This window comes from Aedes aegypti, chromosome 1 (genome assembly GCF_002204515.2).
Source record: "Aedes aegypti strain LVP_AGWG chromosome 1, AaegL5.0 Primary Assembly, whole genome shotgun sequence".
Taxonomy (NCBI): Eukaryota; Metazoa; Arthropoda; class Insecta; order Diptera; family Culicidae; genus Aedes; species Aedes aegypti.
The window spans coordinates 285,006,472-285,032,165 of NC_035107.1; the positions used below are offsets into that span (position 1 = coordinate 285,006,472).

The 25,694-nt window shown below is 39.6% G+C and overlaps 1 protein-coding gene across 3 annotated transcripts in view; it reads right to left on the minus strand.

The window, feature by feature from the left end:
- The window catches only part of LOC5575947, a 547,305-nt gene that overhangs the window by 341,696 nt on the left and 179,915 nt on the right, over positions 1-25,694 (minus strand). The window lies entirely within an intron of this gene.

Here is a 25,694-nt window from a genome sequence, read left to right on the forward strand (position 1 = left end):
CAGATAATTTCCGGAATCGGCTGTAATGTGTGGCTGCATGGAATTTTAGGAGAAACGCATTAGAGTCAACCTTTTAAGGAACGATTGAATTGGATTGTGTCCTACATTTGATTGACCCTACAAATGATCTTTTTAAGGTCCCCGGAACGCCTCAAATTTACGATAAAGTGGTCAATTTATATTTATATTTAAACATCTCTGCTATGCTTATTGAAATTTTAATGAACTATTATGATCTTAAGTTTTCGACAATTGAAACGATTCATTATCCAACAAATCCATAGCCGGTTCTTCAAAACATTATGTCCGAGTTATCACATCCGGTACATTCCAATGATGAATATCAGATGATTTATCTAAATTAAAATGATTGTCATTGCAAATGAATAAAGATAACTTGGCATGTCCCAAAAATAGCCCTTTTTTACCCGACCTGATCTAGTAACCCACCAGTATAACTCCGGGCACAGGAATATTCCTGAGCTTCTCTGGTCACTTCTAGAAACCAGATATGTGTACCAGTATACTGACAAAAACAAATTGAATCCGTAAAGTATTCGCTGAGCGGTGAGGGTTTTAACAGTTTTGCTTTCTCTCATAGGCCTGAACGGGTTAACAAATTATGAACATGCCACGCACATGGTGTCAACTTTATGAAATGAACAGTTTTTAAGTGTAATAATCTGTGAGATCTTAAGTTTCAAAACTAAGATCATCGTGGTATAGCACCATTATTTCTTAAGTCTTATCAGAAATACCCAACATGTCACTACCGCCATGCTTCCCACCCACGATCCAATCATTTATGAAACCTTTCAGCATGAAAAGTGAATCGCTTACAAAGCACTATACACCACCAGCAAATCATCCCAACATAACACCAGAATACGGCGGAAAGGGGCTTAAAATATGTTTGCCACCCGATCTCTCAGCGCTGACGGCAGAATTGTAAATTTATCTTTATAATTAAATTCTGGCAGAAACGGTATTAGACGACTTACCGTCTCTTGGTAACCGACGTTTATTTTCCTGCATTCCAAACCGCCCGAGTGTTGAAAAGCACCGCTCGGAGCAACGATTTCTGTATGATTTAGGGCTCCTTTGGCTGCGAGCTAAAGTCACAACTTTCATAATCTCCGATGCGGGGAGAATAAGGCATTGCCACGATGGAGTGGCTGCAAGTCAGCTGTAAAAATAAGATGAAGCCTAACAAATCCCCGCATATTTATTGCATTTGTTGTGTTCCCAGAATCCAAACTGGACGAATCGTTCTTTTCCATGACGGATTTCATGCCATCTCGACAAAGGGATTGGCAGCACCCCTTCAGAATTCAATGAAACATTCTGGGTGTGAAGACTATGTGAAACTAAGATACTTTACATACTTTTTTTTTCAAAATCGATCTAGACTAACATTTGGAAAGGTTCAAAGTTTTTTTTACTTGCTTTTATAAACCCGTATAACTCAAAAACGGTAAGACCTACAAAAAAGTGTTGTATGGGGGACTGTCGTGAAATTTCCTGAAGTTTTAGAAAAAAAATATTGAAAAAATAAAAAAAATATTTCATGGAGAAAGTTGATAAGCTCATAACTCATGATTTTATTTGCAAAGAACAGTCTTCATTTCTACGAAACAAAAAATACTCCTTAAAACATGGTGAAATACTGGTAATTAGCGACTTTTCTGAAAATTATAGTTTTATCATACAACACGCTGCTCAAGGATATCACTGGAATAATTCCCAAGCAACGATACACCCATTCAAAAATTACCAAAAAAAAAAGAGATAATAAATTGGAAAACGTTAGTTTTCCAATGACCCATGACACAGTAGCAGTTCAGCTATCTATTTCAAAATTGATGAATTTTGTTTAATAAAAAATAAATTTTTCAAAAGCTTTTTTTATGTCAGATGAAGCTGCAGCTCATTAAAAAATTAAAAAAAAATTGCCAGCTTATGTAATTTCGAAAAAATACATGGATTGGAAGCAGAGTGGCACTTTTTGCCACATCCCACGGCAAAGGTCCCTGTGACGCTTTTGGTGGCACTCTCAAGCGAATGGCAAAAAGAGCAAGTCTTGCAAAAGACTATGGAAAAAACAATCGCAACTCCGCGAGAACTATTCGACTGGGCAGTGAAGCAAGCTGATACATGCATCACAAAATTAAATTTCTGTTATAAACTTTAATAACAATATGTTAAAACACAGGAATTGGTGAAATTGTTTGATAAGGTTAAAACTGTCCCTGGTACCCAAAAATATCATTGTTTATGCCTATTAATGATACACAAATTGCAGCCAAACGGTATACCAATTCAGAGGATGAACCAAATATGTTAATATATGTCAGTAAGGCCCAAAAATAATGTAAATATTCATGTGCAGATACTACGTTTTAGGATATATAGCAATAATAAAAATAATACTGCATGATAAAAACAAACTACGACTTATTTTTTCATAAGCATAATATTGACCCTTTCCAGACACCTGTTGAGATTAATATTACTGTGATATCTTTCCAACCAAAAAAACCTATCGGATTGTTAGACGGAGTTGATTTTCTCATAAGCGGTATGGTGCGAAATCAATTGTATTTAATAAAAAAAAACTCTGTATAATTCCGTTTTATTTCTTTTAACTACAACCAATAAAACAAATATAATCTATTTTGTGATTAAACTCATTTATGATATGATCATATTAGACTATTTAAAGCGAAATAAAAATAAAATAAAAAAAAACATTTTGGACTTAAAAAATTCGATGTTAGAAAAACTTTTTTCTCTAAAATATGCCCAATTTGCAATGCGTCCATGCACTTTTAGTAAATTTAATTACTAAACTTTTTGCTTAAGGATGATCAAAATCTGGCCGTATTTTTTAAATCGACTTTGAAGTTTTAATTCATATATTTTCAGTGTAGAAAATAGTTTTTATTTTTTCAATATTTTTTTTTCTAAAACTTCAGGGAATTTCACGACACTTTTTAATAGGTCTTACCGTTTTTGAGTTATACGGGTTTTAATAAAAAAACTTTGATCCTTTCCAAATGTTAGTCTAGATTGATTTTGAAAAAAAAAAAACAAAATATGCAAAGTATCTTAGTTTCACATACTTTTGACATCCAGAAAGTTTCATTGAATTTTGAAGGGGTGCTGCCAATCGCGAGTCGAGTTGGCGTGAAATCCGTCCCAAATGGAACGGATTGAAAAAGTAATGGAGCCGCTTGGTGTATTACTTCGTCTGCGGAATCGATCAGCATTATTATTTCGGTAGGTTCATCGTAATCTTGCATAACATTCATCATCTGCGCTGTTTAATGCAATGCAATTCCACTGCTCGGAAGTAACCCGGGTGAGATTACGATCTCATTTCTCATCGCCCAAACCAAACGCCTACGTTCCACATTATGTCGCTTTGCTAAAAGCATCGATTAATCAAACCGGAACGGAAGAGCGTTGGTTGGGTTTTTGAGGCTGAATGGTGCGGAGGAAATGTTGGCTCCTACAATGTTGTTCCTTGTGTTGTCGTTGTCTTCGAGAGCGTCGTTATAAAGGGTTCATCATATGCTCGCTGTTTATTGTGGTGGTATCAAATTCGGCGATATCATGCATGCTTCCCATTATTTCGGTGTCGAGTTACCACGATAATTCCCATCTGAGAATATGAACTGACATGTATATTATGTTACAAGATGTGCAATGCAGACATTAGATAACTCATTCATACTAGGGCTATATCAGAGAGAACATAAATTACAATACTACAATAATACAAGCGTGCGCTAGAATAAGGGCGTAAGTCGCATGATCGATTTCTCTTCATCGATCCTCTCTTCTGTGAATAAAGGTGACATGATGTAAAATTGTCACTTTTTTTTTCACCTCAAGACGCAAGATTGTATCGCTGCCAAGCGATCTGAAGCGAAAAAATGCTTACAAACTTGCATCTTGCGACTCGTTGCTGATCTAGTACGTTTCTTCGTACGCTCTGTGGTTCGGTCGTGAAAGGCAAGGGCCTGCTTCGCTGTATATGGCCGTGCTCAGATGGTTCGTATAATAGAAATATTAGTAGTAGAACGCTAATGGCGGTGTTCTCACAAAACTGAATTAGTTTATTATCACTTTAAACTGTATCTTTTCATTGTTTGGTCGATGCCATGTTGTAGTGGATGATTTTAAAATTGATTTGACACTTTGAGGACCGGTACTCAAGCTGTCAGCGCGTGGCAAACTAGATGTTGGTAACACGAACAGCAGCGACATTAGCATTCTTAGGTTAATGCTTCTACTGTTCGTATGCATACAAGAAGTGGCTGTGGTCGGAGAAGCGACTGATTTAGCGAATACCGAAAGAAACAATTCTAGTAGGTCCCTACGCACACAGCTGTTGGTTTAGTCGTGGAAGGCAAGGGCCTGCTTTGCTGTATACGGTTGTGCTCAGATAACTTGTATGCATACAAGAAGCGGCTGTGGTCGGAGAAGCGACTATTTGATGAAAAACCGAACGAAAGGCTAGTGGGTCTGTTGCGATAACGTGTAGTGCTTTGGGATCCGTGTTTGAATGAGCACACTGCAACACATCACATACCCCTGCATAACAATGCAATCAGGCATTCTGGACTGCCATCGAACATAAATTTGCATTTCATACTGGTTCTCGAATCCACAAGTCTTGCCCAGCTGTTCCCAAATATAATATCCAAAAAGCCTTCGTCGTACTTGTTTACATCGTACATATTTGTTGTTCGTTTTCGGTTTTCTTTCTCAACACTTGAAACTTAAGCCGTTGATCGTTATGGAAAGCGAGGTCGCTTGCTGTGTGGTATGCCGAAAAAATGAAACTGACCCAAAGAAGTTCGTCACATGCATGTATTGCTTTTCTATTGCTCACTTTAAGTGTAGAAATATCACTGGTAGTGCTGTTAGCAAAATGAGAACTGCCATGTATTTCTGTACCGTCAACTGTTCCGACATATACAAACGTATTATGGAGGTTCAGGACAAGCGATCATCAATGATTGACACTCTTGCTTCTGAATTGAAGGCTACTGTAGCTAGTATTGTCACTCAACAAATGATCAATGTGAAATCCGAGGTGCGTTTAGTAACTGCTGCTATAGAAAACTCGCAAGATTTTCTATCTGCAAAATTTGATAACATTGTTTCAGAGTTTAAGAATCTCGAAGCTGAAAATGAAAGGCTCAAACAACAAATCAATGATTTATCTAGCTCTCATTCTAAACTGGCTAATATTGTTTATCAACTTGAATCTAACGCCGATAAATATGATCGCAAGTAAGTATCGAACAATGCAATCTTGCTAGGTTTGCCACAGTGCCAAACGAGTGTGTAATGCCATTGGTTGAAAAAACTGTTGCGCATCTTGGCGTGGATTTACCTAATGGTTCAATTGTGTCTGCTGCGAGGTTGTATCATAGTAACAAGCCAAATACAGTAGTACCTATTCAAATCACTTTCAGCGATAAGAATATCAAGGAATTAGTATTCTCAAAGAAAAAAAACATGGGCACTCTTCTTTCCACCAGCATTGATCACTCACTTCTAATCAATGGGAGACCAACCAGTGTGTCGCTTAGGAATGAATTAACACCTTTGTCATTGGAACTTCTACGAAAAATACGAGAATATCAAAAAGAATTGAAAATTCAATATGTTTGGCCTGGGCAACTTGGAGGGATTTTGGTTAAAAAAAAGTGACAATTGCAAACCAGATGTAATTAAAACAAGGGAAGATTTAAGCCGCGTCATTGAAAAGTATACATTGTTCGAGAAGGATACTGTTTCTCCAAATCAAGGGAAGAATAATCAAATCCAAATGCATTTCAAGTAACCTTCTTAAGTTGTTTTTTTTTGTTTTTTCATGTATTTTTGAATTATTGTTAGAATGGCTCAACAGCTTAATTTCTTTCACAATCACATTGATGAGTTTAACGTGACACAAAGGAGAAATAATACCAAACAGCTACGAATATTGCAGTGGAATCTTCTTCTTCTTTCTGGCATTACGTCCCCACTGGGACAGAGCCTGCTCTCAGCTTAGTGTTCTTATGAGCACTTCCACAGTTATTAGCTGAGAGCTTACTGTGCCTATGACCATTTTTGCATGCGTATATCGTGTGGCAGGTACGAAGATACTCTATGCCCTGGGAAGTCGAGAAAATTTTCAACCCGAAAAGATCCTCGACCGGTGGGATTCGAACCCACGACCCTCAGCTTGGTCTTGCTGAATAGCTGCGCGTTTACCGCTACGGCTATCTGGGCCCCATTGCAGTGGAATGTTCGAGGTATTAATGACCTCTGTAAGTTTGATGAAATTTTGTTGGCAATCGATCATTTTGTGTATCCTGTCGATGTAATAATTGTTGGAGAAACGTGGTTGAAAGCAGGTAATACTTTACTCTATACGATAAGTGGCTATAATAGTATTTTTTCCTGTAGGAACAACTCATCTGGGAGGTTAGCAATGCATATTAAGGGGGCAGGATCCGTCATTGATTTCGGAATTTTCAAAAGCAGTTTTTTCGTTTAAAATCAAGAAAATTTACTGGAAAATATGTTCAGTGTATTCTATTCTCCGACCGAAACACTGTGAACACATTTTCATCGAATTATTTTTAGTTTTGAACAGAAAAACTGCTTCTGAAGTTTCGATGATGGCGATGATTACAATGACAGAGCGTTGAACGTTAAGAGCTCCATTGATTATAAGATCATTGAAAATATATCCTGTGACGGTTTTCACCATATTAGCGTTGAATTAACATCAAATGGGGCAAATTTCATTGTCCACGGGGTGTATCGTCCACCATCTTATGATTTTAATTTGTTTCACGATCGTCTAGAAGGTTGGCTGAATGAATGTTGTACCAATCAACCTTGTTTAATTTTTGGTATTGTAATGTACCAGTTAATTTGTCTAATAATAATGTTGTTTTAAAATATAAGTATCTTTTGCAATCCTATAATTTTCTTTGTTGTAATTCTTTTGTCACAAGGCCCGCTAGTCAAATATATTGGATCATGTTTTGTGTAAAATGTCCGACGCCCATCGTCTCACTAATCACACCATTTTAAGTGATTTAAGTGATCATTATTTAATATTGTCCGAATTTGAATTGCATATTGGTTCACACGCAACGATATTGACAAAAAATATAGTTAATCATGATAGACTAGAATTAGAATTTAAAAATTACATTGATAACCTTGGCCCTGTGTTAAATGTTGATTTCTGCCTTGAAACAATAATCTCGAAATACAATACGATACTCAAAGATTGTACAAAAACGATATCAAAAACTGCGAACATTAAAAACACGCAGTGTCCCTGGATGAACTTTGACCTGTGGACCCTAATTAAAATAAAGAGCAACTATTTAAAAAAATGTCGCAGAGATCCAAACAATGTCCAACTAGCTGAATGTTTGAAACATGTTTCAAAGAAATTGGACACAGCCAAGAAACTAGCGAAAAAAAGATATTATGAAAATTTATTGAACAATGCTTCGCCTTCTAAAATGTGGAAGAATATCAACAAAATTTTGGGGAAATCTGTAAATGAATCTAAACTCTCTCTGGTTGTTGATGGCGTCGTCACTATTCAAAGCGCTTCAATTTGTGAAAGGTTTAATGACTACTTTTCGGAAGTAGGTCCTAAGCTAGCAGAAAAAATTGGTTCTACTTCTAGAAATCCACTGCGACGAATTACTCCCATTCCTGATTCAATTTATTTGCAGCCATCGACAGAGAATGAAGTTATTTTACTGATCAATGATCTGAAAGTGAACAAGAGTCCTGGCCCTGATAACGTACCAGCTAGAATAATAAAAAACAATGCGAATTCTTTCTCACGGATTTTGTCTGAATCATTCAATTTAATGATACAAACAGGTTCATACCTAGAGTGTCTAAAAACAGCAAAAGTGGTTCCGGTATTCAAATCAGGTGACACTCGTAGAATCGATAATTATCGTCCTATTTCGACCCTTTCTGTGTTTAACAAGATTCTGGAAAAACTGTTAATCAATCGGCTTGTGAGTTTTCTTGAGAGGCATAATGTATTGTATTCGTTTCAATATGGTTTCCGTAATGGAAGCAGTACAACCATAGCTATAACAGAGCTTGTGGATAAATTCCTTCAAGAAACAGATGCTAACAAAATGGTTGGAGCTTTGTTTCTGGATTTGAAAAAAGCTTTCGACACTCTCGATCATGGCATTTTGTTGAGAAAATTGGATCATTACGGAATTAGAGGAATAACTAACAACATCTTAAGCAGTTATTTAGCAAATCGGAAACAATTTGTTTCATATGACGGTTCGCAAAGCTCTTACAAATCGCTTAGAACTGGCGTCCCACAAGGAAGCAACATAGGTCCACTAATGTTTCTCATTTACATTAACGACATTTGCAAACTGCATCTATCTGGAGTTCCTAGGTTTTTTGCTGATGATACGGCGTTGTTTAATCCAAATGTTAATGCTAATATTATCATAAAAAGCATGCAGGAAGACTTGTTACTTCTCCAAAATTATTTTGCAGAAAACCTCCTCACTTTAAATCTTCATAAAACTAAGTACATGGTTTTTAGATCCCCTAGGAAAACCATTCCAGCTTTACCACGCTTAGTACTAGGTGATGATATAATCGAGAAAGTCGATTGCTTCAAATATCTTGGAGTTCACTTTGACTCTACCTTATCTTGGGATCATCATATACAGATAATCGCTAGTAAAATGTCTTCTATGTGTGGAGTTTTAAACCGAATTGGAAAATTCCTTCCTAGAAAAGCATTATTGATGTTTTATTTTGCGCATATTCATTCCCACCTAAATTATGTAATTGTATCGTGGGGCAGAGCATGCAAATCAAAGCTAAAAAAATTGCAGACACTTCAAAACAGGTGTATTAAAATAATTTTCAAGCTACCATTACTTTTTCCTTCGGTTCGTTTATATTCCGATTTTCCTCATAACATTCTGCCTGTAACAGCGTTATGCGAAGAGCAAACATTAATATTAATACACAAAATATTACACTCTCCAACCACTTTGAACAATTTGCCTATTACTATTATACCTCGGATTCGCAATTCCAGGCAAGCCAATCATGTGACAAAGACTCGTGCATTTTCTAATTTTGGTCAAAACCAGTTTTCGTTCATAGGCCCAACAAAATTCAACGCACTTCCAAGAAATCTTCAGCAAATAACAAATCTAATTTCTTTCAAAACTAACCTTAAACGTCACCTTCAAACCCAGATTTTCCAGTTATTAATTTAGTTAATTCTTATTCTTTATTTGTATATATATGTAAACCACCTTCAAACAATAGATATTTTATTATTAAATAGTTTGTAATTCATATGTGCTTCTTTAAAAGGATAACATATCCACTAGAAGCACTTCTTTTATGTAATTTTGTTAATATGTCATTACTTTCCTTGCTTAATTGTCCCAACCAATAGTTTAATGTTTATTATTTTGTAGTGTTGCCTGCGGTTGGGACTTGAGTGTCCACTACCAGGGGGCTCAAGACATTGAGCTTTTTGGTGTGGGGAGAGCGGAGGGTCACTCATAAAAAAAAATAAAAATATAATACTTATACAAAAAATGGGCCTTCCTTAGCCAAGTGGTTAGAGTCCGCGGCTACAAAGCAAAGCCATGCTGAAGTTGTCTGGGTTTGATTCCCGGTCGGTGTAGGTTTTTTTCGTAATGGAAATTTCCTTGACTTCCCTAGGCATAGAGTATCATCGTACCTGCTACACGATAAACGAATGCAAAAATGGCAACTTTGGCAAAGAAAGCTCTCAGTTAATAACTGTGCACTATGGGCCAGGGACGCAATCTGGCGGGACAAAATTAATAACTCGGTAACGAAGCGTTTCCGGAATTGGTGTCTTTGGCAAAGTTTTTTGTAACGACAAGGACCATTTACTGACGTAAACGGATAGTTCGTAAATAGTCCGCATAGGTGGCACCACAATCTAACTTTTTACTGTGACGTTCAAGAGAATTGGCGTGTTCGGCAAAGTTGTTCAGTTTGATAAAATAAACACTCTCTTGAAGACGTCAAAATTCCACAGCCTACTGTTACTGTCGAGTTATTAGCAAAATTAGAAAAAAAAGTGAAAAAAAAAACGATTTTTTTTCACTAAATTTGACATTTTTTCTAAGAACCATGTCATATAATATTTTTTGCTGATAAAAATAAAACAAACACAAGCTCTGGCGGAAAATTTTAATAATACGATGCATAAAATATAAGAAATTATGAAAAAACTTGAAAAATAGACCAATTTTTGAACCAAAATATCTTCAAAAGCGCAAAAAATCGCAAGCTCAAATTTTCAGACAACATCGAACAATACTTGATGAAACGGATGTCAACATTTCAGAGAGGTATATTTCGGCGTTTTTGAGATATTTCAAATTTTTGCAATAATTATATTACTCCAATACAGTTAAATTTCCATGAGTTAATTTGAAGGGACGATCGACTTCGAAATTTTCAGAAAACTGTTTAAAAATGCCATTTATAGTAGCCATGAAATTCAGTTTAAGAGCAGTTCCTTGAGTTTTTATCGAGTAATATAGATGAAAGTGTAGATTAAAACTGGGTACATATTTGTTTTTTTTTCAATAATCCAAATGATATAGTATGCCATGAAAAACTTGATCATGTGTCAGTTGATTGTTGTCATCATGGCTAGAGGTGAACAATTTATTTTGTGAATGTGTTACTTATAATACGGAAAACCAAATTTTAAAGCAAATTCATGTCGATAGCTCTAAATACTAAAATTTCATTACGCACGATCTCTTGTCCGGAGTTTGTAGATTTGTTTTAAAGCAGGAAGAGCGTTGATCCTTGAATGTTTCGAAATAGAGGATACAGATCAAAGGTATTAATTTGGAGATTCCTTCGATTTGGAAAACTGTTAGGTTGTTTAACCTTCAATATGTGTTTAATCACCGGATTTACTTAAACTTTGAGCTTCCGGAAAACTGTAACAGACGAATTCGAGATCAAATACAACGCCAGCTTGTACTGTGAGCAGATATAATAATTTCATGATATAATAAAATATATTTTCCGCTAATTTTAAAATACTATTAAATATTTGCCACGAAAATATTAATCGCGTAATAAAAAAAAAAAGCCGTAAAAAATTAAAAAAAAAACTCTAAAACACCAAAACATACTTCTCTGAAATTTTGACATCCGTTTCATCAAGTATTGTTCTATGTTGCCTAAAAATTTGAGCTTGCGATTTTTTGCACTTTTGGAGATATTAAGGTTTAAAAATTAGTCTATTTTTCGATTTTTTTTTCATAATTTCTTAATTTTTATGCGTCGTATTATTAAAATTTTCCACCAGAGCTTGTGTTTGTTATATATTTATCAGCAAAAAATATTATATGACATGGTTCTTAGGAATAATGTCAAATACGGTGAAAAAAATCGTTTTTTCACTATTTTTTTTCTAATTTTGCCAATAACTCGAAAATTGTGGAATTTTGACGTCTTCGAGAAAATTGTTTATTTTATCAAACTGAACAACTTTGCCGAACATGCCAAGTCTCTAGAACGTCACAGTAAAAAGTTAGATTGTGATGTCACCTATGCGGACGATTTAAGAACTATCCGTTTATGTCAGTAGATGGTCCTCGTTGTTACAAAAAACTTTTCCGAAGACACCAAATACCGGAAACGCTTCGTTACCGAGTTATTAATTTTGTCCCGCCAGATTGCGTCCCTGGCCCATAGTGCTGTGGAAGTGCTCTTAGAACACTACGCTGAAAAGCAGGCTCTGTCACAGTGAGAACGTAATGTCAAGCAGAAGAAGAATGCAGAAAATAAGCATATATATTAAGAGCATCGTTTTCGATTCAACATCATATGCAAAATATCCTTTTTTTTTTTTTTTCAAATTCATAACCAACAACCCTGCAGGAGCTCTAAACACTTCATTTGTGGAGAACAGCCTCTCTAAAGCCTCCTACATAAATTTCTCATGTCGTAATTAAGAACAATTAATTACATAGCAGTTTTCCTCCCGAACAACAGCCCGTCTTCCATAGAGGAAAGTCCCAACAAAAAATTAACACTCTCTCCTCGTTCCAGGAAACTACCACACACACACACACCCAGTAGTTTTAATTTTTCCACCCATTTCACTCCCGGACCATTTCCCGATACCATCATCATCGACCGGAATGTGGGTTTCATTATTCATCGTTTTTACACGGAAACTGGGAGGATGTGTGGCGGTAGCAGCAAAAAATTGCACTGCAACGTTTCGTAGAACAGTGTCCCCGGAATAGGGACTAAATGGATTTGTTAGGTTGAAAAGTTAGATTGTGAGGGTGAACGTTTACTTGGAATGGTTTTACATCATGGGCGTAGCCAGAGGGGGGCAAGGAGGACATACTGGCTCGTTACAAAGGTTTGAATTTTGTTTGAATCAGAAAAAGTCTCCATTGGTTGTATTTTTAGTCCAACCAAAATTTCCTTCCAAAAATGTTCATGATTATTCAACGGGTCTTGACAATTAATTATTCGGATAAGATGAACAATGGATTTGTCATTAAATCTCGTAATGGTTTTTTTTTAGATATTCATTCAAATGTTTTTTCTTAGGCTTTTCAACAAATTACTCCATGAAAAATTATTCCGGATTCCACCAAGCATTTCCAATGATATACAAAAATGTTTCTTAAATCCTCTTAGAATTTTTATGGATTTTTTAAAAGTAATCTAAGACTCCTACAAAAATCATTTAGAAACCCCTGAGTCTGTCTAGCAATTTTTGCAAAGATTCCTTAAACAATCATTCAGCATGTTTTAGCGATTCTTCCAAGTATTCGTCAAACAAGTCCACTAATGACTGCAGTCATTTGGTCGAATGCCATCTGGCTCAATAGGTCGTTTTGCCAAATTATGAACTTAAAATTAATTTAATTGTGAATAACTGCATAACAGTCACATTCGACATTTTTGACAAATTGAAGTTAATACCATGGAGAGTCATCAAATGATAAATGCTTTCGATCAACTTACTGAAATCTCTGAGATTGTTCTAGAAAATTCGAAAAAATACCAAGTTGTTATGTCACATTTGTAATTATAACCGCATAACAGTCACATTGAGATTATAAATGAGCCTCGTAATCTAATAGCAATAAAGTTTCTATCAGAATTATTTTCTGACTATTCACCTAGTATGCGATATGAGCTGTACAAAATATCAGCCTCAAATAAGCACTTTTTAGTTATTGGTAATTTTTAGAAATTTTAGTTTCCTCCCATACTGTTATAAAATGCACACTTGGTATTCTATTTACTCAATGCCTACTTTTGTCGAATGTTACATATATGCAGTTATGGGCAGAACAGTGCTAACAAAAGTAGGATTCAGGAGAGTTACGAAGAAATTAAAGATATTCCATTTTTTTTTCAATTAAGGGCAGTTATTTCGAGTTACAAACATCTTACAAATATTAATGTCAGAGCAGCTAACATTTTACTTTCGAATTTTGCCTTCCTGAAGCCACAAGCATTTCTTTCAAGATATACAGGTATTTACGCTGCTTTAATTTTCATTGTAGGTTATCTCTTCTTGTATTCAAAGGTCGTTCTTAAAGTCATATTGTTCTCATAATTATTGACATTTCACTTACTGCTTTTAAGCGAGTAAAACTGTGACAGGGATTGTTGACATTATCAATTCTAATCTTATCATAAGAGATTTTACCTTCTTTAGGCATACGTATGGCCTATGTAATTCTAGATTGGGCTTCACATCTTGTTTCTGACATGCTGCTTATAGTTTCCATCACTAACATTTCTCGGCCAAACGGCATTCAGCCAAATGAACTTTTCGACCAACTCTATGACACTACTAGATTGACAAAGCCACAATGGTATGATCTTATGATCAGCCTATTTCGCAAAAGAGGTAAATTTATTATGAAAAAGGATAACCATAATCAGTGTTGGGAAAATTTCTGAGATTTACACTACAGTAGACAAACAAAGCCAATCTCAGTCAACGAAGCTAGCGAAATTCTTGCCTATCGATGCAGTAAGAAAACTGCCTTGAAAGTAGCAAAATATCCGTTGCTAATGGCAACCCAAAATTACTGTAGAAAAATGTTCTATTTCCCGCTGCATTTACAACCTGCAATGACATTTTGATTTAAAAAAAAATCGTGCACTTGAAATAAGGACTGTTCATTTTATAAAGTGGACACCTTGTGCTTGCTGTATCTTTTTAATTTATCAATGAAAATTCAATCGGTTTTCTGTACATCGTTCGACGAGTATTGTACCATGTTGCGATAAAAAAAATCTCTAAAATAATTGAATTTCACACGAATATTGAGAAATGACTAGAACGGTCGATTTTTGGAGTTTATCAAAATCAATGATTGTTAAAAATTGCATCATCAATCAGAAGCCTGATGAAAAAAATCAAGTTATTTTTGGAGCAACAATTTTACAAATATGATATAATCATTTTTTCCCTATATTTTTGCAGAAAAATATTTTAAATTTAAAGGGAACTGATATGAGTAGATTTTTTTGGTTTAAAGTGCGTCCTGACGGAAGTGCTAATATAGTATTAATATGAAAAATAACTCACGCATTCATAGAGTTACTTATTTAGTCCCCACGTCAAATTTAAAGCACAAGAGAAACGCAGTTGCTTTATTCTTAGAAGACCTTTCAAAGTACATTGACAATCATCGAAATTGGCAACACTGCTGTAAAAAAATCGATTTTATTATCTACATATTATTTTCATAATATGTTATTCTGAGATTTCCAATTGAAATATTCGGAGAAAACCATTTACAATGTGCTGTAGATCGATATATATGCGTACATGATTTTGGGCTTCGTGGCCGTGCGGTTAGCGGCGTCAGTCGTTTAGGCGTATTGTGTCACGAGCTGTGGGTTCGATTCCCGCTCCAGTCGGTGGAAACTTTTCGTCAAACGAAAAATTCATCACTGGACTACTGGGTGTTTCGTGTTGTCCGTTGCTTAATGTTGTTAGTGATTGTTCAGTCTGTACGGCCTTTGGCTGAAGACGGTGTAAATTGTCTTTTTAACAAAGTATGAGACTTTCTAGTAAAACTACCATAAAGATGGTTTTGGCTACCATAAAGATTGGTTTTGGTTAGTTTTGAATTATTCAAGACATTACATAAAAGAATTCCTACAGTTTGTTTTTGTAACCATTTCTCGGCGAGCCATCGAAGTGTCCGATCTATATATTTTTCTCCTGAGAAATTCATTCTATCTTGGTTAGTCCGAAGTTGTTTTCTTAAGAACTGTTTTTCTTCTTGTGGAAGTATTTATGCTTGTGATAATCATATCACAAAGAACTCAACCAGGAATTCCTCTTAGGATACTGTAGTAGGCGATAGTAGGTATTGACTTAGTGCTAAGAAAAAGACCGAGGTGTAGCAAGCCTTGACTTAGTACTAGGGAAAAGAGTGACATTACACTGGCTCATCATGTAAAAACGCTTGAAACTAAAAGACGTTTCTCTATTATTTGCTACAGATACATTTTTTTTCGTATTCTACAGACGGGGTTGGTAGTCTAATGGCTACCGCTTCTGCTTCATAAGCAGAAGGCCATGAGCTCAATCCCAGGCCCGTCCTTTTTCTCGTACTTTGTAGATGTATCTCTCACTTGCTTCTTTCTGAATAGTGTTTGATCCGTTGAATCTGTTGCATGCTCCTTTGAGGGCGAGCGACGGAATCCGGATCAATTGTGTCCGGATCGCGTTTTTCGGAAGAAAGACGAAAACAAAGTGCGGGTGAAAAAAGAAAAAGAATCGACGCGTCAGTAGTGTTTGATCCGTTGAATCTGTTGCATGCTCCTTTGAGGGCGAGCGACGGAATCCGGATCAATTGTGTCCGGATCGCGTTTTTCGGAAGAAAGACGAAAACAAAGTGCGGGTGAAAAAAGAAAAAGAATCGACGCGTCAGTAGTGTTTGATCCGTTGAATCTGTTGCATGCTCCTTTGAGGGCGAGCGACGGAATCCGGATCAATTGTGTCCGGATCGCGGTTTTCGGAAGAAAAAACGAAAACAAAGTGTGCGGGTGAAAAAAAAAAAAAAGAATCGACGCATCAGTAGTGTTTGATCCGTTGAATTTGTTGCATGCTTCTTTGAGAGCGAGCGACGGGATCCGGATCAATTGTGTCCGGTTCGTGTTTTTCGGAAAAAATAACGAAACAAAGTGTGCGGGTGAAGAAAAGAATCGACGCGTCAGTAGTGTTTGATCCGTTGAATCTGTTGCATGCTCCTTTGAGGGCGAGCGACGGAATCCGGATCAATTGTGTCCGGATCGCGGTTTTCGGAAGAAAAAACGAAAACAAAGTGCGGGTGAAAAAAAAAGAATCGACGCGTCAGTAGTGTTTAATCCGTTGAATTTGTTGCATGCTCCTTTGAGGGCGAGTGATGGGATCCGGATCAATTGTGTCCGGTTCGTGTTTTTCGGAAGAAAAAAACGAAACAAAGTGTGCGGGTGAAAAAAAAAAAAAGAATTGACGCGTCAGTAGTGTTTGATCCGTTGAATCTGTTGCATGCTCCTTTGTGGGTGAGCGACGGAATTCAGATCCTGTCCGGTTCGCATATTAATCGCACTATTGGTATCGATCATTCGTGTATATGTTCACGTATTCATTTTAAAATATATCTTTATCGTTTACCAAAACGAATCCTTTCCCATATCCAAACTCCCAGTGTTTTCTTGTGGAAGTGCAGAGGACTCCTCGGCTTCCATAAAGCAAGTAACACGTCAACATGTCCCTCCCATTCCCAAATTGACCTGCATTCGGACGCAGCCGGCGCCGGTATTATTTGCTATAATAATGAGAGCACCAGTACTTACACAATGAAGATGTTACTGATCCTGAGTAGCATCTGTTAGTTCCCTGTGTAAGTACAGCTGTTCTTGCAATAACGGAATAGCAACTGCGGGCGGTCAATCATGCTCATCCTCATGCTCGTATCTCTCACTTGCTTCTTTCTACCACTTTTAAAATATCACAGTTGATCTATAACAGTTCATAGCATTTGCTTGAACCCAAGACGGACAGAAATAAACCGTTTCCCTCCCCGTTAGCATGCCTCTCCTTACGCGTGAAACATAGGCAGTCTACTAACCAAACCAGCAAGCCTCTCTGCCATAAAAATTACCCCACCCCTTCAACTTTCCCGCATGAACTGGCGTAGACTAGAGGGTCTTGTCCCGGGAATCCCGGTAAAATCGTATTGGGGATTTATTTACAACTCGTGTTGACATTGATAACGCTTAATCTGGCATAATATGCGATTTTGATTTCGGACGTACGAATATGTGATTTTGGATGCACATTCTTATACGATACGTGGTGACTGTGGTGCTCGAATGTATTTTAGTTATCGCTTATTAGCTTACTCAATAAGCGTTTATATTGAGGTTTAATGCCACTTATGCTCATACTTTTTTTATGATATGTTAGTAACGTAATTTCCAATAAACTGTAGAAGGTTTTTCTACAGTTTGTTCAGATTGTCGGTGGTTGAATTTTTCATGATATTAAAATTTGATCGATGCCATTTTATCTTACCGTAACCGTTTTAGTTTGCCAAGTGTTGTTACGTGAGCGGACCAGTTTCGGACGTCTTCAGAGCAAACTCGTAGTTTTAGGTTGAGTATGCTCTGAAGACGTCCGAAACTGGTCCGCTCACGTAACAACAATCTTTAAGATTGATTTGTCCTCAACTTTAGTTTGTCCGTCGTTTGTAACAGTAGGGTTTGTTCCAATTTATGTTTAGGAATTCATGTAATTTAACAAAGTTAGGATTAATTTAGAATAACAAATTATAGATTTTCGTAAGTAGTTTAAGTAGTGTTTGATTGATGCACTCTACCAGCTATCATGCAAGCATGACTTCTTACTTTTTTAATGACAGCTGTCCTACCTAAGCTCCCTGTCAGAGCAACATCATTCGTATGTCACTCGGTCTGCTTCCCTGTGGTATCTCTATGAGGGCGGTGCTGAACGCGCTGATCCGTGTTGCCAACACGCCCCCGCCCGTACTGCTTCAAGTGTCCTTAAGCTGTACCAGCTTCCCTGGCTACATCTAGGACAGCGAGCTTAGTCGCCGGTCGTCGCATGATACCAAAAGAAGTCTGGACATCCGCGCTGCGAACTCGTCCATCACGTCCAGGATACACCCGGATGATTCTTCCTCTGATCCAGCTGTTTCTCACTCCTTCGTTTACGACGATGACCAGATCACCGACGTTGATCGCCTTAACCTCTCCAAACCACTTCGGCTGTCGAGCGATAACCGGAAGATATTCTCGGATCCATCGCATCCAGAATCGGTCCAACATAGCCTGAGCAAGTTTCCAGTTCGACCGTAACGCCGCACCCTCCTCAGTTGGCCGGACAGATGGTTGGACGACTCCGCTGGAACTCAGCAATAGGAAGTGGTTCGGCGTTAGGGCAGTAGATTCCTCACTTTCCAGCGGAAGGTAAGTTAGAGGTCGCGAGTTCACCGTAGATTCAACCTCCGCAAGGGCCGTTATGAACGTCTCCTCTTCCGGGATCCTCGGCATCTCCATGTACGCTAAACCTGACTTGACTGAACGTACTAGCCGTTCCCACACACCTCCCATATGGGGGGCGTACGGAGGGTTGTGTTTCCATTGGGTTTCGACGTTCGTAAACGTCTCCGCTAGACCTCGGTTTACCGCTTCGATCTGTTGTCTCAATTCTGCGCTAGCCCCCTGGAAGTTGGTACCTTGATCCGAGTATATTTCCTGCGGCGCACCTCGGCGGGCGATGAACCTGCGTATTGCCATTTTGCACGATTCAGATGATAGGCTATAAGCAATTTATAAATGCACAGCTCGGGTCCCCAGACAGGTAAAGAGTGCTACCCATCGTTTAACGCTACCTCGTCCAAAGCGAACATTAATCGGGCCAAAGTAGTCCAGCCCCGTAAAGGTGAAGGCCCGGACATACGGCGTGAGACGAGCAGAGGGCAAAGGAGCCATTGGAGGAACCTGTGGCTTGCATTTGTTACAGCCGTTTGCCACTTTCTTAACGGATGTCCTCAAGTCAGAAACGTGGAACTTCTGGCGAATCTCGTTCACCACCGTTTCATTGTTGGCGTGTCGATACTTCCTGTGATACCAGTCGATCACTAGTTTCGTGACATAGTGATCTTTAGGCAGGATGACGGGAAATTTGCTCTCGTCCGAAACACATTCCGCATTTGCGATGCGGGATCCCATCCTCATCACTCCGGCAAGGTCCAAAAACGGGGATAATTTGAACACTCGGCTGCTCTTCTGGATTCTTTCACGTTTATCTGGCTGCAACGTAAGGTTTCTTTGAAGAATACTACATTCCTCTGTATACTCGTTCGCTTGAATCAACTTGAACACAGCCGACTCAGCTCGTTTCCATTCCGCGCTGCCTAGGATTGCTTTTCCGTCCTTCGATCCGTTTCGTCGCATCCTCTTGCAACCAAAGCGCAGAACAAATGCCACTGAGCGGGTTAGCCTCTCCCACTTTGAAAAACGTTCAAACTCGATGATCGGTTCCGTCGGAAGTTGCTGGTGCATATGAACCACTCGTAATTCTTCCGCTGTAATTGGTTCGATCACTTCCTCTGGCCAATCAACCTCCGGCTCATATAGGAATGCTGGGCCCTTGTACCACCTGCTCTGTTCATCGAAGCATGGCCCATGTCCCCACTTGGTGGCTTCATCAGCTACGTTCATCTTCGATGGGACTTTCCTCCATTCGGTGACTTCTGTTTCCTCCAGGATCTCTGTTATCCGAAACGCTACAAACTGCTTGAATTTCCGTGGATCAGATCGTAGCCAGTTCAGCACTGTTGAGGAATCACTCCACAAAGTTTTGCGCTTGATCTTCAAAGAGTGCTTTGAAATGACAGACTTTGCGAGGTGTGCTCCGATCACAGCGGCTTGCAGCTCCAACCGTGGAACTGACAGCAATTTGATCGGCGCTACTTTGGTTCTGGCAGATACCAGGCTACAGCGTACTTTTCCACAGTCCACAATCCGGAAATAAGCTACGGCGGCATATGCTGAGCTGCTAGCATCCACAAAAACGTGTAGTTCAAGCGAATCATACGCTTCAGGTTTGTATCCGGGAAAATAGCATCTAGGTATCTTCACAGTATGCATCGTTCCGAGCAATTTGGCATATTGCTCCCATCGGTGTACGATATCCGCTGGTAGTGGCTCGTCCCAGCTTATTCCGGATCTCCACACTTCCTGAACGATCGTCTTGCCATGTACCACGAAAGGAGCGACCATACCTAATGGATCGAAAACGCTCATGACGAGGCTCAGTAGTTGACGCTTGGTTGGCACGACGGAATCATCCAGTAGACGTTGTAGATCTTCTCGGAAAGCCATCGAAAATACGAAGACATCCTCTTGTGGTCGCCACACCATCCCTAAGACTCGTTCCAGGTTGCTGCCCTTATCCATTGTAAAACTCTTCACTGACTTCGTGTTTTGTTCTCCAATGCGTGTCAGCACCGAGTTCTGTTTGATCTTTCGACCTTGACACTTGCTTTTCCCGGGGCAAGCGACGAGGGCAGGATCAAACATGTCGCGCGTCGGTCTCGTAAGTGAAAAAGTGGCGTGATCGGTGAGTTCGGTTGGAGTAACTGAAAAAGTGCCGCGATCGGTTAGTTCTGTTTGATCCTTCGACCTTGACGCTTGCTCCTGGGCAGTGCGTCAAGAAAGCCCGAACAGTTTTTTTTTTATTCTTTTTGGGTCGCGCGCTTATTTTTTTTTTCCTGAGTGCTTTTTTATAGCCGAGCAAACGAATGAAGCCGAAAGTGGATTGTGGCTGCTCAGTCAAGGATAACGGATCAATTGGTGAGCTCGTTTCATGCTACTATTTCTAATCTATAAAATATATGATTTATCAACAAACTATGGATGGTTCGTCACTGTGAGTGTCGACACAAACTCTGATTCATGATTTATTTATGTTTAACATTTTTTTTTTCAGAACACCTTTTATATACCTTTATTTTTGTAATTAAAAAAAACTTTGAATGGTTCGACACTACAAGTGTAGACTTGCGAAAGGTTCACTTTATTCAACAAACTTTGGATGGTTCGCCACTGTAAGTGTCGGCATAATAATAAGAGTGTTCTATGATGTCCCAACCAATCGAGTTTTTTGTTTCTTTTCAAATGAGTAAAATATAATAACACATGCTTTCGTCCTGACAGCTGTAGGAATGTTACATTTAGGTATTTGTTCAACAAACTTTGAATGGTTCGTCACCTCAAGTGTCGGCATTATTTTCCTCTACATAGAAATTGTTCATATCAAATGAAAATATTATATTTACGTATAAGTATGTATATATCTCACAAATCATTGTTTATCATGGTCTAATCGCTTATCAAAGTGAATCCTATGACCCAACGATCCTCCCCATTAACAAACATCCCTCCCAGTAGCCTTTGTGGAGATGCAGAGGCAAACACGGTCTCCAAAAAGCAAAGGTTACACACTAACATTCCTTCCCCCAATCCCACCTGACTGCAAGGACGTGGCCGGCGCCGTTATTGACCCTGTATAAATAGAGGCACTGAATTATGCACACTGAAGAAGATTATGGCCAATCCCAGCCGAACTTCTAGTTGATTCTTTGTGCATTTTCACTGACTTCGGTCAATCACGGAATAGCAACCATTGATATGTGTAGTCAGTCTAAGCTAAGCTAAGCTAAGCTGTTCTCCAATGCGTGTCAGCACCTCTGGGGAGTTAGACATCCAGTGCCTAATAAGGAATCCTGCCTTCTCGTGGACTTCCTTGACGTCCAATGCTAACTGTACCGCTTCCTCGACCGTATCGACACTGTCCAGATAGTCGTCCACATAGTGATTTTCCTTTATCGCCTCGGACGCCCTCGGGAACTCCACCGCATACTCCTCCGCATTCAGGTTTTTCACATATTGGGTTGAACTTGGCGAACACGTCGACCCAAATGTTGCAACGTCCATGACATATACTTGAATAGGATCGGATGGATTTTCTCGCCACATGAACCACTGAGCTGTTCGATCTTGCACTCTGATAAGCACTTGATGGAACATTTCCATTATATCGCCACTGATGGCGATTGCTTTCTGTCGGTAACGGCACAAGACGGCTTGCAGAGAGGTTAGCAGATCAGGTCCTTTTAGGAGAACGGAGTTTAACGATACGCCTTCCACCGATGCGGCGGCATCCCAAACGACCCTGACTTTCTCGGGCTTTTTTGGGTTCACCACGACACCCAAGGGTAAAAACCACGTACGTTTCGCATCCATCGTCTCCAATTCTCGAGGAGTGGCTTTGTGTGCGTATCCCTTAGATACATAGCTTGCGATTTGCTGCCTAACGTTGGCATATAATGCTGGTGATTTAAGAAGACGACGTTCCAAGCATTTTAGTCTCCGCTCAGCCATAGGCCTGCTATTGGGAAACTCAACGTTGTCAAATCTCCACAAGAGACCGGTTTCGAATCTGCCGGTATCAGTCCTGTTGGTGGTTGTTTGGAGAATCTCTTGAGCCCGCTTGTCATCTGCTGATTCCTTCACCTGAGTTACCGAAATGCCGACACTTTCCATGGAGAAAAAACTTTTCACCAGTCCGTGCAATTCGTCGTCGCGCGATTTGGTGCAAATATGCAGAACCCGCGGTGACGAGCTTCCGACTTCGTTACCAGATCGGCCGTAAAGAACCCAGCCCAGTCTAGTTTTGGCTACAATCGGCTCGTGTTCTCGGCCTTCCCGCAATTTCAACGTAGTCTTCAATCTAGTGTTGTCCAAGCCTATCAGGATACCTGGAACTGCGTCGTTGTAGCTTTGCACTGGAAGACCCCTCAGATGCGGATATTTGCACCTCAACTCCTCGAAATTCACAGACTGTCGCGGAAGCTCTAGCGTATAGTAAACTTCCTATCCGTACTTAATCCAGAAATATCAAGCTGAATTTTCTGGGATTCCTCTTCCACTCGCTCAACTCCATTGGTCCATTTCATACAAAGCGGAGATGTTGGACCCTGCACACCCAACTGTTCTGCCAAAGATCGCTCCAACAAAGTGGTATCGGAACCACTATCCAAAAATGCAAAGGTTTGCACCGATCGACCGTTGGCGTGAAGGATAACCGGAATTATACGAAATAAGATTTCCTGTTGCTGCCGATGAACGGAGATTACGCCGGAAACCTGAGACGATCCTTCTGGTCTTGTTTCTCTTGGATCTCCTGGGTGAAGCAACCGATGATGTCGTTGTTGGCAGCCATTTACTCCGCAGTTCGAGGCTTTGCACGGCCATTTACCATGCGGATACAAGCAGCGTCTACATAGGCTCACTTCTTGGGCCACCTTCCACTTTTCTTCCAAGGTCTTCGATTTGAAGTTACTGCAATCCTTTGGTTTGTGTCCGGGTTTCTGACAAACCATACAAGGACGCTCTGTCCTCGTTTGGCTGGATGGTTCTGGTTTCTCGTGCTTGGTATTCACCGTGTGTATTTCGACTTTCCCTTTCGGCTTCTCGTGTTTGACGATAGTTGGTGTTACACTACTAGCTGCTGTCACGATCACGTTCATGTAGTCCGCAAAGGTCCTCAAATCTACGTTCTGCACTCGCTGTTTATGTATCGCCCAATCTAGCTTGATATTGGCCGGCAGTTTTTCAACTAGCTCTTCGATCAAGATCGGGTTAGCCAGATGCACCTGTTGTCCAGTCGAAACTAGATGCGTACAGAAATTCCGAACAGCTAAGCCGAAACTGATGATCGTTCCCAGTTTTTCTGGTCGCGGTGTCGGAGTTGCGCGCACTTCAGCCAGCAGAGAACTGATGACTGCTTCTGGGCGTCCATATAGAATCCGCAACGTGTTGATTATCTCAGGAACGTTCGCCGGATGAAGGAGAAAACTGCTCACTGCTTTCCTCGCATCCCCTTTCAAGCATCGTTGCAATCGCATCAAGTTCTCCGAATCGTTGTACCCACAAATCTGCGTGGACGTCTGGTAGCTGCTCCAGAACAACGGCCATTCCGTAGGGTCCCCAGAAAAGCACGGAAGGTCTTTGGGAACCACATGGCGGGCCGCCAGCTGCTGCGCATTCGGACCGTACGGTGATTGGAAGCCCCCATACTGCAACTGCGGATTTTGTACAGCTGGTATGGGTGTTTGATAACTCGACACACTCACTACAGGAGGACGAAGTGGCGGTCGAGATTCCCCCCCTGACGACATTGGTTCGGATTGCATATGATTAACGGGAAAGGGAGCATTTTGTGACACTATGGGATTCAAATCTACGGGCTGGTTCCTACTTAAGAAATAGTTACCGGAATCAGGAGGCATGTTAGCTTCGTTCCTAGATATTTGAGAGTACCCTAACTGCCCTAGCGTAGAGGGGAAAACGTGAGATGGTTGGACACAATTTTGTGTGATTGGTTCGCCGATTTTTCCTGCAATGACTTCTGCACTTGTAGTACTCACCACAGTCGAACTAGTCACACTCGTAGTTTTAGGTTGAGTATGCTCTGAAGACGTCCGAAACTGGTCCGCTCACGTAACAACAATCTTTAAGATTGATTTGTCCTCAACTTTAGTTTGTCCGTCGTTTGTAACAGTAGGGTTTGTTCCAATTTATGTTTAGGAATTCATGTAATTTAACAAAGTTAGGATTAATTTAGAATAACAAATTATAGATTTTCGTAAGTAGTTTAAGTAGTGTTTGATTGATGCACTCTACCAGCTATCATGCAAGCATGACTTCTTACTTTTTTAATGACAGCTGTCCTACCTAAGCTCCCTGTCAGAGCAACATCATTCGTATGTCACTCGGTCTGCTTCCCTGTGGTATCTCTATGAGGGCGGTGCTGAACGCGCTGATCCGTGTTGCCAACACCAAGTATACCTTACAATTTTCCAGGATTAACATGCCTGTGGCTGTCATGCCAATAATTTAAAAGCAAAAAGATCAGAAATCTCGAGATGAAATCCTAACAAATCCATAAAGGAATCTTCGAAGAAGTCTTTGTAGAATGACTACAGAATGATTGAAGTTATTACAGAAAGGAACGCTGTATGAATTTCTACTTAAGATATTCTTTGGTTGATTTCAGGCCGCTGCCGCTCAAATCTCCAGACTTTTCTCAAACTGTCCAATACTTAATACAATACTTGAATCGACTTTTTTGATTCTTTTATTTGAGTTTCTGCTCAGAGGGTTCGAATACGTAAAGGGGCTACGCCCATGTTTCACATCGTTGTAGGACAATGACTGCCCGCAAAACACAACGTACAATGACGACGATGATGATGATGATGATATCAGCTCAGCACAGAAACCGCACGAGAGCGACTTTACAACTTGTGGTACCGCGAAATGCTCTTCTGGGTAACATTAAACGCCATGCTGGTGGGTGGTGCAGAGTTGACGAACCCAACATCGTGGATCAGCTGTTTTCTGCGGTCAACGACGGCAAATTTTTGAGCAAAATGCAAAACATGTGATCAGTGTCAGTCAACTACAGGATCCATTCCGGTCATTTGTAGCTGGAAAACGAAAATTATGATGCCCAC